General features: G+C 42.5%; 8 non-coding genes across 8 annotated transcripts; 2 read left to right on the forward strand and 6 right to left on the reverse strand.

The window, feature by feature from the left end:
• The first annotated feature begins 21 nt into the window (after positions 1-21).
• On the forward strand, positions 22-93 carry trnak-cuu (transfer RNA lysine (anticodon CUU)). The gene has a single exon. It is a non-coding gene; the product is annotated as a tRNA-Lys (tRNA).
• A 164-nt stretch (positions 94-257) lies between these two features.
• Positions 258-331, reverse strand: trnat-ugu (transfer RNA threonine (anticodon UGU)). Its single transcript has one exon. It is a non-coding gene; the product is annotated as a tRNA-Thr (tRNA).
• A 419-nt stretch (positions 332-750) lies between these two features.
• Positions 751-824, reverse strand: trnat-agu (transfer RNA threonine (anticodon AGU)). Its single transcript has one exon. It is a non-coding gene; the product is annotated as a tRNA-Thr (tRNA).
• A 1,671-nt stretch (positions 825-2,495) lies between these two features.
• On the forward strand, positions 2,496-2,567 carry trnak-cuu (transfer RNA lysine (anticodon CUU)). The gene has a single exon. It is a non-coding gene; the product is annotated as a tRNA-Lys (tRNA).
• Positions 2,568-2,731: 164 nt separating this feature from the next.
• On the reverse strand, positions 2,732-2,805 carry trnat-ugu (transfer RNA threonine (anticodon UGU)). The gene has a single exon. It is a non-coding gene; the product is annotated as a tRNA-Thr (tRNA).
• A 409-nt stretch (positions 2,806-3,214) lies between these two features.
• On the reverse strand, positions 3,215-3,288 carry trnat-agu (transfer RNA threonine (anticodon AGU)). Its single transcript has one exon. It is a non-coding gene; the product is annotated as a tRNA-Thr (tRNA).
• A 4,200-nt stretch (positions 3,289-7,488) lies between these two features.
• trnat-ugu (transfer RNA threonine (anticodon UGU)) lies at positions 7,489-7,562 on the reverse strand. Its single transcript has one exon. It is a non-coding gene; the product is annotated as a tRNA-Thr (tRNA).
• Positions 7,563-7,966: 404 nt separating this feature from the next.
• On the reverse strand, positions 7,967-8,040 carry trnat-agu (transfer RNA threonine (anticodon AGU)). Its single transcript has one exon. It is a non-coding gene; the product is annotated as a tRNA-Thr (tRNA).
• Between the last annotated feature and the right edge of the window lie 5,856 nt (positions 8,041-13,896).

Below are 13,896 nucleotides of genomic sequence, written 5' to 3' on the forward strand. Positions count from 1 at the left end.
CGACTGCAGCAACCACATCATGTCTGTGGCGCAATCGGTCAGCGCGTTTGGCTCTTAACCGAAAGGATGGTGGTTTGAATCCACCCAGGGACGGCCTGCTTTTCCCCCCGCCCCTTGTTATTTTTTCTACTTCTGGCGGTCAGCTTGCCAGACTGCGGCTACAGTAACCTTAAGCTGCTTGCTGCGGACGGCCGTCGTGCAAAAATGTATTGAGCGTTTAGAAACTTCCTTTCCATTGCCTAGGCCAACATAAACCAAGGCACTGCTGGGAGTCCAACCCAGGGTTTCCTGTTTACAAGACAGGCGCTTTGACCAACTAAGCCACGGTGCCAGGACTCTCCCATTCCCCAGTGCCTACACTCAGGTGTAAGGCACAAAACAAAACAAAACAAAACAAAACAAAACAAAACAAAACAAAACAAAACAAAACAAAACAAAACAAAACAAAACAAAACAAAACAAAATCTGGATGCAGGCTGCAACAAAGGAAGCACACAGAGGTGAAAACGTAAGGTTGACGGGAGCAACAAGCTCCCTGTTGCGACTGTCCAGGGGCGGCAATGGGAATTGGATGTTGGCCGTAGCGCGTGTCCTTTAGGTTCTGGTTCTTCTGTACAATCCGGCGTCTGTCCAGTTGGCTTTCCGGTTCATTACGTCCTCTGATGGCTTTACGATAAGCCTATCTTGCTAAAACTGATGATCGACAAAGCGGAAGCACAAGCTTCGCAAGGAGCACAGAAAGCCCGCCTAAGGCACCGCTGGGATTTGAACCCAGGACCTCCTGTTTACTAGACAGGCGCTTTAACCAACTGAGCCACGGCGTCAAATCTGCAGCTGCTGCTGCTGATAGTAGCATAACAGCAGATCACGGACCACTGTCAATCAGGAGCTTGCCTTGCCGTCCATCCATCCATCTATCTATCTATGACTCTCAATATCTAACTCTCTTGCTTGCTATCGCTCCCCCAATGGTCAGTAGCATAGTAGCATAACAGCAGATCACGGACCACTGTCAATCAGGAGCTTGCCTTGCCGTCCATCCATCCATCTATCTATCTATCTATCTATGACTCTCGATATCTAACTCTCTTGCTTGCTATCGCTCCCCCAATGGTCAGTAGCATAGTAGCATAACAGCAGATCACGGACCACTGTCAATCAGATGCTTGCCTTGCCGTCCATCCATCCATCTATCTATCTATCTATCTATGACTCTCGATATCTAACTCTCTTGCTTGCTATCGCTCCCCCAATGGTCAGTAGCATAGTAGCATAACAGCAGATCATGGACCACTGTCAATCAGATGCTTGCCTTGCCGTCCATCCATCCATCTATCTATCTATCTATCTATCTATGACTCTTGATATCTAACTCTCTTGCTTGCTATCGCTCCCCCAATGGTCAGTAGCATAGTAGCATAACATCAGATCACGGACCACTGTCAATCAGATGCTTGCCTTGCCGTCCATCCATCCATCTATCTATCTATCTATCTATGACTCTCGATATCTAACTCTCTTGCTTGCTATCGCTCCCCCAATGGTCAGTAGCATAGTAGCATAACAGCAGATCACGGACCACTGTCAATCAGATGCTTGCCTTGCCGTCCATCCATCCATCCATCTATCTATCTATGACTCTTGATATCTAACTCTCTTGCTTGCTATCGCTCCCCCAATGGTCAGTAGCATAGTAGCATAACAGCAGATCACGGACCACTGTCAATCAGATGCTTGCCTTGCCGTCCATCCATTCATCCATCCATCTATCTATCTATCTATCAATGACTCTCGATATCTAACTCTCTTGCTTGCTATCGCTCCCCCAATGGTCAGTAGCATAGTAGCATAACAGCAGATCACGGACCACTGTCAATCAGATGCTTGCCTTGCCGTCCATCCATCCATCTATCTATCTATCTATCTATGACTCTTGATATCTAACTCTCTTGCTTGCTATCGCTCCCCCAATGGTCAGTAGCATAGTAGCATAACAGCAGATCACGGACCACTGTCACTCAGATGCTTGCCTTGCCGTCCATCCATCCATCCATCTATCTATCTATCTATCAATGACTCTCGATATCTAACTCTCTTGCTTGCTATCGCTCCCCCAATGGTCAGTAGCATAGTAGCATAACAGCAGATCACGGACCACTGTCAATCAGATGCTTGCCTTGCTGTCCATCCATCTATCTATCTATCTATCTATCAATGACTCTCGATATCTAACTCTCTTGCTTGTTATCGCTCCCCCAATGGTCAGTAGCATAGTAGCATAACAGCAGATCACGGACCACTGTCAATCAGATGCTTGCCTTGCCGTCCATCCATCTATCTATCTATCTATCTATGACTCTTGATATCTAACTCTCTTGCTTGCTATCGCTCCCCCAATGGTCACGTATGTTGCATTCAACGACAAAGAAAATCGTGTGCTGGAAATGATTTTTGGCAACTGTGAAGGAACTGCACGACTGCAGCAACCACATCATGTCTGTGGCGCAATCGGTCAGCGCGTTTGGCTCTTAACCGAAAGGATGGTGGTTTGAATCCACCCAGGGACGGCCTGCTTTTCCCCCCGCCCCTTGTTATTTTTTCTACTTCTGGCGGTCAGCTTGCCAGACTGCGGCTACAGTAACCTTAAGCTGCTTGCTGCGGACGGCCGTCGTGCAAAAATGTATTGAGCGTTTAGAAACTTCCTTTCCATTGCCTAGGCCAACATAAACCAAGGCACTGCTGGGAGTCCAACCCAGGGTTTCCTGTTTACAAGACAGGCGCTTTGACCAACTAAGCCACGGTGCCAGGACTCTCCCATTCCCCAGTGCCTACACTCAGGTGTAAGGCACAAAACAAAACAAAACAAAACAAAACAAAACAAAACAAAACAAAACAAAACAAAACAAAACAAAACAAAACAAAACAAAATCTGGATGCAGGCTGCAACAAAGGAAGCACACAGAGGTGAAAACGTAAGGTTGACGGGAGCAACAAGCTCCCTGTTGCGACTGTCCAGGGGCGGCAATGGGAATTGGATGTTGGCCGTAGCGCGTGTCCTTTAGGTTCTGGTTCTTCTGTACAATCCGGCGTCTGTCCAGTTGGCTTTCCGGTTCATTACGTCCTCTGATGGCTTTACGATAAGCCTATCTTGCTAAAACTGATGATCGACAAAGCGGAAGCACAAGCTTCGCAAGGAGCACAGAAAGCCCGCCTAAGGCACCGCTGGGATTTGAACCCAGGACCTCCTGTTTACTAGACAGGCGCTTTAACCAACTGAGCCACGGCGCCAAATCTGCAGCTGCTGCTGCTGATAGTAGCATAACAGCAGATCACGGACCACTGTCAATCAGGAGCTTGCCTTGCCGTCCATCCATCCATCTATCTATCTATGACTCTCAATATCTAACTCTCTTGCTTGCTATCGCTCCCCCAATGGTCAGTAGCATAGTAGCATAACAGCAGATCACGGACCACTGTCAATCAGGAGCTTGCCTTGCCGTCCATCCATCCATCTATCTATCTATCTATCTATGACTCTCGATATCTAACTCTCTTGCTTGCTATCGCTCCCCCAATGGTCAGTAGCATAGTAGCATAACAGCAGATCACGGACCACTGTCAATCAGATGCTTGCCTTGCCGTCCATCCATCCATCTATCTATCTATCTATCTATGACTCTCGATATCTAACTCTCTTGCTTGCTATCGCTCCCCCAATGGTCAGTAGCATAGTAGCATAACAGCAGATCATGGACCACTGTCAATCAGATGCTTGCCTTGCCGTCCATCCATCCATCTATCTATCTATCTATCTATCTATGACTCTTGATATCTAACTCTCTTGCTTGCTATCGCTCCCCCAATGGTCAGTAGCATAGTAGCATAACATCAGATCACGGACCACTGTCAATCAGATGCTTGCCTTGCCGTCCATCCATCCATCTATCTATCTATCTATCTATGACTCTCGATATCTAACTCTCTTGCTTGCTATCGCTCCCCCAATGGTCAGTAGCATAGTAGCATAACAGCAGATCACGGACCACTGTCAATCAGATGCTTGCCTTGCCGTCCATCCATCCATCCATCTATCTATCTATGACTCTTGATATCTAACTCTCTTGCTTGCTATCGCTCCCCCAATGGTCAGTAGCATAGTAGCATAACAGCAGATCACGGACCACTGTCAATCAGATGCTTGCCTTGCCGTCCATCCATCTATCTATCTATCTATCTATGACTCTTGATATCTAACTCTCTTGCTTGCTATCGCTCCCCCAATGTTCAGTAGCATAGTAGCATAACAGCAGATCATGGACCACTGTCAATCAGGTGCTTGCCTTGCCGTCCATCCATCCATCCATCCATCTATCTATCAATCTATCTATGACTCTTGATATCTAACTCTCTTGCTTGATATCGCTCCCCCAATGGTCAGTAGCATAGTAGCATAACAGCAGATCACGGACCACTGTCAATCAGATACTTGCCTTGCCGTCCATCCATCTATCGATCTATCTATCTATAACTCTTGATATCTAACTCTCTTGCTTGCTATCGCTCCCCCAATGGTCAGTAGCATAGAAGCATAACAGCAGATCGCGGACCACTGTCAATCAGATGCTTGCCTTGCCGTCCATCCATCCATCCATCTATCTATCTATCTATCAATGACTCTCGATATCTAACTCTCTTGCTTGTTATCGCTCCCCCAATGGTCAGTAGCATAGTAGCATAACAGCAGATCACGGACCACTGTCAATCAGATGCTTGCCTTGCCGTCCATCCATCTATCTATCTATCTATCTATGACTCTTGATATCTAACTCTCTTGCTTGCTATCGCTCCCCCAATGTTCAGTAGCATAGTAGCATAACAGCAGATCACGGACCACTGTCAATCAGGTGCTTGCCTTGCCGTCCATCCATCCATCTATCTATCTATCTATCTATGACTCTTGATATCTAACTCTCTTGCTTGCTATCGCTCCCCCAATGGTCAGTAGCATTGTAGCATAAGAGCAGATCACGGACCACTGTCAATCAGGTGCTTGCCTTGCCGTCCATCCATCCATCCATCCATCTATCTATCAATCTATCTATGACTCTTGATATCTAACTCTCTTGCTTGATATCGCTCCCCCAATGGTCAGTAGCATAGTAGCATAACAGCAGATCACGGACCACTGTCAATCAGATACTTGCCTTGCCGTCCATCCATCTATCGATCTATCTATCTATAACTCTTGATATCTAACTCTCTTGCTTGCTATCGCTCCCCCAATGGTCAGTAGCATAGAAGCATAACAGCAGATCGCGGACCACTGTCAATCAGATGCTTGCCTTGCCGTCCATCCATCCATCCATCTATCTATCTATCTATCAATGACTCTCGATATCTAACTCTCTTGCTTGTTATCGCTCCCCCAATGGTCAGTAGCATAGTAGCATAACAGCAGATCACGGACCACTGTCAATCAGATGCTTGCCTTGCCGTCCATCCATCTATCTATCTATCTATCTATGACTCTTGATATCTAACTCTCTTGCTTGCTATCGCTCCCCCAATGTTCAGTAGCATAGTAGCATAACAGCAGATCACGGACCACTGTCAATCAGGTGCTTGCCTTGCCGTCCATCCATCCATCTATCTATCTATCTATCTATGACTCTTGATATCTAACTCTCTTGCTTGCTATCGCTCCCCCAATGGTCAGTAGCATTGTAGCATAACAGCAGATCACGGACCACTGTCAATCAGATGCGTGCCTTGCCGTCCATCCATCCATCCATCTATCTATCTATCTATCAATGACTCTCGATATCTAACTCTCTTGCTTGCTATCGCTCCCCCAATGGTCAGTAGCATAGTAGCATAACAGCAGATCACGGACCACTGTCAATCAGATGCTTGCCTTGCCGTCCATCCATCTATCTATCTATCTATCTATCTATGACTCTCGATATCTAACTCTCTTGCTTGCTATCGCTCCCCCAATGGTCAGTAGCATAGTAGCATAACAGCAGATCACGGACCACTGTCAATCAGGTGCTTGCCTTGCCGTCCATCCATCCATCTATCTATCTATCTATCTATGACTCTTGATATCTAACTCTCTTGCTTGCTATCGCTCCCCCAATGGTCAGTAGCATTGTAGCATAACAGCAGATCACGGACCACTGTCAATCAGATGCGTGCCTTGCCGTCCATCCATCCATCCATCTATCTATCTATCTATCAATGACTCTCGATATCTAACTCTCTTGCTTGCTATCGCTCCCCCAATGGTCAGTAGCATAGTAGCATAACAGCAGATCACGGACCACTGTCAATCAGATGCTTGCCTTGCCGTCCATCCATCTATCTATCTATCTATCTATCTATGACTCTCGATATCTAACTCTCTTGCTTGCTATCGCTCCCCCAATGGTCAGTAGCATAGTAGCATAACAGCAGATCACGGACCACTGTCAATCAGATACTTGCCTTGCCGTCCATCCATCTATCGATCTATCTATCTATAACTCTTGATATCTAACTCTCTTGCTTGCTATCGCTCCCCCAATGGTCAGTAGCATAGTAGCATAACAGCAGATCACGGACCACTGTCAATCAGATGCTTGCCTTGCCGTCCATCCATCCATCCATCTATCTATCTATCTATCTATGACTCTTGATATCTAACTCTCTTGCTTGCTATCGCTCCCCCAATGGTCAGTAGCATAGTAGCATAACAGCAGATCACGGACCACTGTCAATCAGATGCTTGCCTTGCCGTCCATCCATCCATCCATCTATCTATCTATCTATCAATGACTCTCGATATCTAACTCTCTTGCTTGCTATCGCTCCCCCAATGGTCAGTAGCATAGTAGCATAACAGCAGATCACGGACCACTGTCAATCAGGTGCTTGCTTGCCGTCCATCCATCCATCCATCTATCTATCTATCTATCTATGACTCTTGATATCTAACTCTCTTGCTTGCTATCGCTCCCCCAATGGTCAGTAGCATTGTAGCATAACAGCAGATCACGGACCACTGTCAATCAGATACTTGCCTTGCTGTCCATCCATCTATCTATCTATCTATCTATCTATGACTCTCGATATCTAACTCTCTTGCTTGCTATCGCTCCCCCAATGGTCACGTATGTTGCATTCAACGACAAAGAAAATCGTGTGCTGGAAATGATTTTTGGCAATTGTGAAGGAACTGGACGACTGCAGCAACCACAACACCTCTGTATGTCTCTGTGGCGCAATCGGTCAGCACGTTTGGCTGTTAACCGAAAGGATGGTGGTTCGAATCCAACCAGGTACGGCCCACTTTTCCCCCCGCCCCTTGTTATTGTTTCTACTTCTGGCGGTCAGCTTGCCAGACTGCGGCTACAGTAACCTTAAGCTGCTTGCTGCGGACGGCCATCTTGCAAAAATGTATTGATCGTTTAGAAACTTCCTTTCCATTGCCTAGGCCAACATAAACCAAGGCACTGCTGGGAGTCGAACCCAGGGTTTCCTGTTTACAAGACAGGCGCTTTGACCAACTAAGCCACGGTGCCAGGACTCTCCCATTCCCCAGTGCCTACACTCAGGCGTAAGGCACAAAACAAAACAAAACAAAACAAAACAACACAAAACAAAACAAAACAAAACAAAACAAAACAAAACAAAACAAAATCTGGATGCAGGCTGCAACAAAGGAAGCACACAGAGGTGAAAACATAAGGTTGACGGGAGCAACAAGCTCCCTGTTGCGACTGTCCAGGGGCGGCAATGGGAATTGGATGTTGGCCGTAGCGCGTGTCCTTTGGGTTCTGGTTCTTCTTTACAAACCGGCGTCTGTCCAGTTGGCTTTCCGGTTCATTACGTCCTCTGATGGCTTTACGATAAGCCTATCTTGCTAAAACTGATGGTCGACAAAGCGGAAGCACAAGCTTCGCAAGGAGCACACAAAGCCCGCCTAAGGCACCGCTGGGATTTGAACCCAGGACCTCCTGTTTACTAGACAGGCACTTTAACCAACTGAGCCACGGCGCCAAATCTGCTGCTGCTGCTGATAGTAGCATACCCCACCGGGTACCACTCATCTCCACTACAAATAGGAAAAAGAGGCTACAATTTGCACAAGCTCACCAAAATTGGACAGTTGAAGACTGAAAAAATGTTGCCTGGTCTGATGAGTCTCGATTTCTGTTGAGACATTCAGATGGTAGAGTCAGAATTTGGCGTAAACAGAATGAGAACATGGATCCATCATGCCTTGTTACCACTGTGCAGGCTGGTGGTGGTGGTGTAATGGTGTGGGGGATGTTTTCTTGGCACACTTTATGCCCCTTATTGCCAATTGGGCATCGTTTAAATGCCACGGCCTACCTGAGCATTGTTTCTGACCATGTCCATCCCTTTATGACCACCATGTACCCATCCTCTGATGGCTACTTCCAGCAGGATAATGCACCATGTCACAAAGGTCGAATCATTTCAAATTGGTTTCTTGAACATGACAATGAGTTCACTGTACTAAACTGGCCCCCACAGTTACCAGATCTCAGCCCAATAGAGCATCTTTGGGATGTGGTGGAACGGGAGCTTTGTGCCCTGGATGTGCATCCCACAAATCTCCATCAATTGCAAGATGCTATCCTATCAATATGGGCCAACATTTCTAAAGAATGCTTTCAGCACCTTGTTGAATCAATGCCACGTAGAATTAAGGCAGTTCTGAAGGCAAAAGTGGGTCAAACACCAAGTGAGTACCAAGTGAAATCTATTAAAGTATTGAAGTATCCCAATGTTATAAGTTACACTTCATGTATACATGTGTTTGGAAGTTTATCCAAATATATTCTACCAGTATATTTAGAATGCAACATTTTTGCAGTCTAATATATTCACAGTATACAATACATGCAATATGAGATTGTTGTGTATTTAGCAGTATACTAAATGTATATTATAAGGAGACATATATGTATGCATTTTTATATATTTAGTATAAAATACATGTGTAGATGTTACAGTATATTTGCATATCATTATATATATTAAAAACAAGTTTACATATAATTCTGAATATACTTAAGTTATATTAAACAATATTTGTATTGTATAATATAGTGTATTTGACCATATTTATGTATCAAGTGACATACTAAAACTGCAATTGATATTTAAAAGTATATTTTCACCATATATTATAAAATGGTATGCACATTTATAAAACATATTAATACATTAAAATACATTTCATATTTCAGAATAATATATATTTTTAAATATTTTCTTTTTGTAAGGGTATCTTCCATAAATGCAGTTTTACCAAACAAAGGAAAACCAGGAAAGGTTGGTGGAGGAGATTACGCAGTTTTGGCAGCCCATTCTGAAACCCACTGCAGAATATATTCTGGCAGGAGGTCTGATTAAAATACTGGAAAATCTTCAATCAAAGTCAAGAAATGTGTCAAAAGGCTTCCAGTTTCCTTTCCTGCCATGAGAAGTATGCTGATTTCAGAACCTCTATGAAGTAGATTCCTTATTTTTCAAAAAATAAGTAATGGTTATTTTTTTCACTGTTTCCTCAATATATTAATAATAAACTGTTTTATTTTTTTCTGCAAAATAAGTAAAGTTTACTTATTTATTTCTGGAGAAATAAGTAATAGTTACTCATTCCTTATTTCTGTTTCCCTGTTTTTTCACAAAATAAGTAATGGTTATTTCAAAAATCCCTGTTTACAAATGTAAGGACTTATAGGACAACAGCATTACATACAGATAGATAACATACATTAGTTATTATGCTTACAAGTGTCCATTATAAACAATCTATTAACAAATTATTGATTATGTTATTGTTATATGATTATTACAAATTATACATATATTAGACATTTTTATTTAAACATTTTTGCTATACTATGTAGTTTGCATGTTCTCCCCGTGTCCACGTGGGTTTCCTCCCACCGTCCAAAGACATGTGGGTTAGGTTAATTGGCTTCTCTAAATTGCCCTGTATGTGGGTGTGTCTGCGTGTGTGTGTGTGTGTGTGTGTGTGTTGCCCAGCGATGGACTGGGGTCCCGTCCTGGGTGTATTCCTGCCTTGTGCCCTTTGCCTGCCGGGATCAGTGCTCGGCGACCTTCGCCAGGATAACTGGTTTCAAAAATGGATGGATAATAGCAGTAATTAACTGGCATGGCAGTTAATGATAATAGATTGATATCGGTGTGCGAATGTCATGTTATTATACCCTTTATTAAATATGTTATTAAATACCTTAAAACATATTATAGCAAAAAAGTTTAAAAATGTCTAATATATTAATAAATTGTAAAATTAATCATATAATAATAACATAACATGTTAATAGATTGTTTATAATGGACACTTAAAATAAAGCATTACCATTATTCTTAATACATGGATACAAGATAATCAACAACATGGGAGGGCTTGAGAATCTGCTATGGCTTTGTGCAAGGAAATTTGGCACTGAATAAATGTTGGCTACGGCAAACATGCGCTGCTGTACAGGCTGACAGAGACACTGTGATGCATTTCTTCAATGAGTGATGCTTACTTAATCTTTATTTCCATTTCCCAGTTTAAGGACACTTATCTCTACAGCATTACTTCAGTAGTTCACGCAGCCCCCTATAGAAGTCAGCGGAAGATGTAGTGATTGAAGTAATGGAGGTATCTTGGCCTGTACACACTTGGCAGAGGGAACGACAGCCTGGCCATGGAACACCTACCCCCAGCTCCATCTTGAGATTAGCGATTGTTCTCTTGATTGTTGACATTGACACAGATACGCCTACCTCCTGGAGGGTATTCTTGATCTGGCCAACTGTTGTGAAGGGGTTTTCCTCACCAGGGAAAATATTCTGTCATCCACCACAGTTGTTTTCCGTGGTGTTCCTGGCCTTTTGGTGTTCCTGCGCTCACCAGTACGTTCTTATTAGTGGATTTGGCCACACCTAATGTTTTTGCTCTCTGATTGGTTTGTTTTGATATCTAAGGCAAAACACCCCAAGAACAAGCAGGATCTAAAGACAGCTGTAGTGCAGGCCTGGCATAGCATCACCAGGGAAGAAACCCAGCATCTGGTGATGTCTATGGGTTCCAGACTTCAGGCAGTCATTGACTGCAAAGGATTTGCAACTGATAGGGAGACATTTTACTCCCTCAATAAACAGGCGGACAAGGAATACTCAGGACCCGATTTAACTGAAATAATACCAAAATAGTTTATTCAGCTACAACTAAGTGCTCTGGAGATGGTCAGTCAGCAAGACACATCTAAGGTTTTTCTAAAGAACATGCTATCATATACAAGATGACTCCCTTTGGTTGCTGGGCAACTGGATGACGTCAATGATGTACCCCAAACTTGATCACAGACTTCACCTTTGTCTTCTGTTTTCTCTATAGCCTTGGATGAAAATGTTTTTCTAAAAATCAGCTACACAGAACTACTGCACCTGTCCTCTGCGGAGCAATACACAAAGCTTAAATTCATACATGGGTTACACAATCTTACTGCAACAATGGTGCAAATATATTTGGCATTCGGACAGGCCACTGTCCCGCATCACAACCAAGTATTGAAACTCACAATTTAATTAATGATTATGTTAGTTTGTCCAAATACTTTTGAGCCCCTAAAATTAAAGTCACAGAGGGGTTTATATGTGTAGCAGAGAGGAGCAGAGGACGGTGAAGGAGAGTGCTGGTACAATGGGAGTTCGAGGATGATAGAACAAGTGCACATGGTGCCGAGGAATGTTAAGTGGCTGATTGCTGGGGAATGTGAGGGTTTAGAATTCCGGTGATGCTGACCTCTGCAGGGGAGCTTGTGAATTGCGGGATGTGTGGGATACAACAGTGACAATACCACTTGTTATTGTGTGTTTGAGTTTACTTGCATGGATTGTCTATTCATGTCAATATTAAAATTCCAAAGCATAACATTTATTCACAACATGCTTTAGTGTTAAATGTTTGATATGGCAGCGCATATAAAGGTGTATACAGCTCTGGAAAAAATTAAGAGACCAGTGCACAATTATCAGTTTCTCTGGTTTTACTATTTATAGGTATATGTTTTGGTAAAATGAACATTTTTGTTTTATTCTATAAACTGCTGAAAACATTTTTCCCAAATTCCAAATAAAAATATTGTCATTTAGAGCATTTATTTGCAGAAATTTACAACTGGACAAAATTACAAAAAAGATGCAGTGTTGTCAGACCTCAAATAATGCAAAGAAAATAAGTTCATATTAATTTTTAAAAAACATAATACTAATGTTTTAACTTACAAAGAGTTCAGAAATTAATATTTGGTGATTTTCAATCACAGCATTCATGCGTCTTGGCATGCTCTCCACCAGTCTTTCACATCGCTGTTGGGTGACTTTATGCCACTCCTGGCGCACAAATTCAAGCAACTCGGCTTTGATTGATGCGTCCTTCACAAAGACAAATCTGCATCTCTTCCTGCTTGTCTGCTATCTCTGCCTGGATGCACTCACACCACCTCAAGCTCAACCTCTCCAAATCTTTTTTACATTCCGTTAATTCCTTTAGAAATCAGGATAAATTGGGTAAAACCAGAAAAGCATCTAATTAATTCTCATTCAGGAGTCAACATAAAAAACAGAAAAGAAACAGAAAACCATCCTGAGGTTCTGTGACACCGAAGAAGGTTTCCTACTGTTCACAGAGAAAGGGGAGCAATTGCTTGCCCCAGTGGAGGACCTTCTATGGCAGATGGGATTGAAGACTGTGGAGGAGATCGAACAGCTTCTCCCTGTAGTAGCAGACATAACTATCCAAAGTAAAAAAAAAATGCAATCAATCTATTGCAATTAGCAATGAGGAGTAGCATTTAGTGCTATTGTTTGGCTCCAAACCAGAAGCCTATTGGATGATGTGTTATTTTAAATAAGTATGTATAATATAAAAATAGTAACAGACTGATTTGTTTTTTTGTATACACATATTTTACTGTTTTAGTTTTTAATTTACTTTTTTTTAATTAAGTTAATTACATGCAATTAAATGTGTGTGTATATATATGTTTCCAATTTTGTTTACTTTTTAACAAAATTAAAGTGTTCCGAAGCCCAACACTGCACCAGTCTATCACAAGGCAACTCTAATTATCTCTAATTAAGGACACAAGTCTAACACAGGGTATCTCTAATTCTAATGTTTGTTATATTTCTTTTAGATAATTTTCAAGATAAGAAAATGTACAAACAAATGATATATGCCAATATTCAGTAAATAATTATCCATTAAGTTTAATCTGAGGATTTTTACAGCTTTTCTTCTACCCCCAAAATTCCAACTCCTGTTACAACTTTGGTAGAAACATAGTATACATACCAGCCAATTAATTCCCTATATTATCCTTATCTAATAGCCTTAGCTTATTTTCCTTAAACACCTTTTTCAAATCATTTAACGTTTCGATTATTTTCAAAAACTACTACTAGTAGCTTACTACTGTTAACAATAACTTACATGTACTTATAGTAACTTACATACTGTAGCATTGGAGGGGCATTTTATTGGTTATTATGAATTATTATTTATTATTTTGTTTTGTAAGGATAAGGGTGTCTGCCAAGAGATAAATAATAATAATAATTTAATTATTGAAACAGCGATACACAGCAGACCGACACTGTACACACTGCCGGTTTTTCTGCCGCTCACGCTTGGCTGCCTGAAGAGCTGGAGTCTCTGGCCTGCGCCCCCTCCTCCCCTGTCTGCTGGCCAGGAGCCGTAAGTGTCCATCCTCATTTCTGATGCCAATGTAGTATTTTCAGTGGGGGAAAACAAGTAGCCCACAAATCGCTTGCTTACTTGCTGCTAGATTTATT

Source organism: Amia ocellicauda, chromosome 2 (assembly GCF_036373705.1).
Source record: "Amia ocellicauda isolate fAmiCal2 chromosome 2, fAmiCal2.hap1, whole genome shotgun sequence".
Taxonomy (NCBI): Eukaryota; Metazoa; Chordata; class Actinopteri; order Amiiformes; family Amiidae; genus Amia; species Amia ocellicauda.